The sequence below is a fragment of the Diceros bicornis genome, chromosome 1 (assembly GCF_020826845.1).
Source record: "Diceros bicornis minor isolate mBicDic1 chromosome 1, mDicBic1.mat.cur, whole genome shotgun sequence".
NCBI lineage: Eukaryota > Metazoa > Chordata > Mammalia > Perissodactyla > Rhinocerotidae > Diceros > Diceros bicornis.
Window position 1 is genome coordinate 27,289,058 of NC_080740.1, and position 2,845 is coordinate 27,291,902.

The window sequence follows — 2,845 nt, forward strand, 5'->3', positions numbered from 1 at the left end:
GAGACATCCACATACCTAGATTCCTCATAAAAACTTCTTCAGAGAGTTATGACCAATGCAGTGAATGGCTGACATCTGGTGGTAAAACTTAGTAAAAATTGCGTGGATTTGTGCCCTCATAAAAGAGGTACTATTCAGTGAATGACAGCTCTGTTTTCAAGAAGAATAATTTAAAATGTTGCTAGTCATCCAATTTTTATGTCTACATCATGCCAAGCTTCCAGTTTTTTGAAAATATCTGGAACATCAGGTGTCACGTAGTTACTGACAGTATCCATGTCCTCTTTACCGACAGAGTCACTATTCTTTAACCAGAGAACAGAAAATCATGAAATTGTTTAGCTATTTTTTTTACAGGAGCACTTAAAGAGGCAAAAAGTAAACATACATAATGTCATTCAAAATCATTGGCATATTTTGTTAATCTATTGCCATTTTAAGAAATAAAAGTAAATTAAAATTAGGTTCAACCAAAAAAAAAAACTTGGGCACTCGGTGTTGGACAGAGAGGAGGTGCGAGCGCAGCGTGCAGCTGCGTGGCGACCACCATGACCATGCACCAGTGCAACTCTGTCCACCTCCGGCGGGAAGGAGTCCAGATTGGTAATGCCTGCTGGGAATTGTACTGTCTGGAACATGGAATTTAGCCCAATGGTCAAATGCCAAGTGACAAAACCATCGGCGGTGAGGATGACTCCTTCAACCCATTCTTCAGGGAGATCGGGGCTGGCCAGCACGAGCCAGAGCAGTGTCTGTGGACCTGGAACCCACCAGGGTCGCTGGAGTGCACACAGGGACCTATAGGCAGCTCTTCTACTTGGAGCAAATGATCACCGGGAAGGAAGATGCAGTCAATAGCTATGCCAAAGGCCATTACATCATCAGCAAGGAGATTGTTGACCTGGTCCCAGACTGGATCCAAAAACTGGCAGATCTCTGCGTGGAGCTGTGGGGCTTCCTCGTCTTCCACAGCTTCAGTGTAGCACTGGCTCTGGGTTTGCATCTCTGCTTATGGAGCAGCTCTCGGTGGACTGTGGCAAGAAGTCTAAGCTCAAATTTGCCATTTATCCAGTCTCCCAGGTTTCCACAACCATGGTGGACCCCCTACAACTCCATCCTGACCACCCACACAACCCTGGAACATTATGACTGTGCCTTCACGGTCGACAAGGAAGCCATCTATGACATATGTGGACACAACCTGGTTGTCCAATGGCCCAGGTACACCAAACTTAATCGTGGGATTGGGCAGATGGTGTCCACCATCACCGCCTCCCAGCGATTTGATGGGGCCCTGCACGTGGACATGATGGAATTCCCAACCAACCTGGTCCCTACTCCTGCATCCACTTCCCCCTGGCCACCTATCCCCCAGTAATCTCAACCAAGTCTACTATGAGCAGCTGTCCGTGGCCAAGATCACCAGTGCCTGCTTCTCACTGGCCGACCAGATGGTCAAGTATGACCCTTGCTGCGGCAAGTACATGCCTGCTGCATGTTGTACATGGAGGACCTGTTCCTGAAAGATGTCAACGCCGCCGTCGCCACCATTAAGACAAAGCACACCATCCAGTTTGTGGATTGGTACCCAAGTGGATTTAAGGTGGGCATCAACAACCAGCCTCCCAACTGTCATCCCCCGGTGAGACCTGGCCAATGTGCAGAGGGCCGTGTGCATGCTGAGCGTGTAACACCACCCCCATCGCCAAGGCCTGGGCCCGCTTGGAACATAAGTTCGATCTCACTTGTGCAAAGCGAACATTTGTGCCCTGATACATGGAGGAAGTCATGGAGGAAGTGGAGTTCTCTGAGGCCCGGGAGGACCTGGCAGCTCTGGAGAAAGATTACAAAGAGTCAGGCATGGATTCCGTGGGAACCGAGACCAAAAAAAAAGGGCAGAATATGGTACTAAATAGGAGAGTGCTGCTGGCGGGTATTCCTCTCTTCCCCTCTCTCCTGCCACCCCTCAGCACGGCTGGTTTCAAGTAGTTTACAATTAAAGTTTCTATATTAAATGATAAAAATCACAACTCTGTGAACACTAAAAGCCATTGAATTTCACTTTCAATGAATGGATTTTATGGTATGTGAATTATATCTCAATAAAGCTCTTTTTAGAAAAACTGTACAATTATTTTCAAGCCAGGTAAATCATCGTCCATCCCCAAGGCCCGAAAACTTCCAGCGACAGCTGGGCCACAATGCAGCTGTGCTCAAAAATGCATTCATGGCTTCCAAAATTGAGTCTTGGCTCCTTCAAATACTGAATCATTCCTACTACTACCGAGGGCCTCACTAAGTAATTCCCCAGCTTCACACTTGTGAAAACACACTGTAGATGCCCTGCTTAGGCCAGCTGTATACCCTTCCCCAAGGTGTCCTGCAACATTGCCTTCCTTGCTTAGGGAAAGGCCCACGGACAGGGGAAAATTTTTATTGTGTGTGGAAGTCTGCGTCCACAGCAGCATCTCCCTGCCTGGTGTTGTCCTCTTGCCATGGATACATCCCCCATCCCATCATCAGATAGATCTACACCCTACTTTAGCTTCCTCAGCTCAGGGAGCCTCAGTCTGTGGGATTCAAAACCTGAAGGATAGAAGGCTTCCCAGTGGGGAGAGATGTGAAGCTAGCTATGGAAAGGGCTGAATGAATAGGTGTGTGTGAAGAACAGAAAACATTCAGCTTTCTGCTTCTTTGCTGCCTTCAATGTCTACTCTGTCTTCCCTAGTTTTCCAGACATTCGTTATAGTTGGAGTAAAACTCTTTGCCAGTGGAGCCAAACACAGCTTACGTCTCTGAGTGAACTGAAATGTCGTATTGCTTCAGCAAAGCCCTGTATCCCAAT

The 2,845-nt window shown here is 47.5% G+C and overlaps 1 pseudogene; it reads left to right on the forward strand.

The window, feature by feature from the left end:
• Positions 1-554: 554 nt before the first annotated feature.
• LOC131409676 (tubulin alpha-3 chain-like) lies at positions 555-1,989 on the forward strand (annotated as a pseudogene).
• The last annotated feature ends 856 nt before the right edge of the window (positions 1,990-2,845 follow it).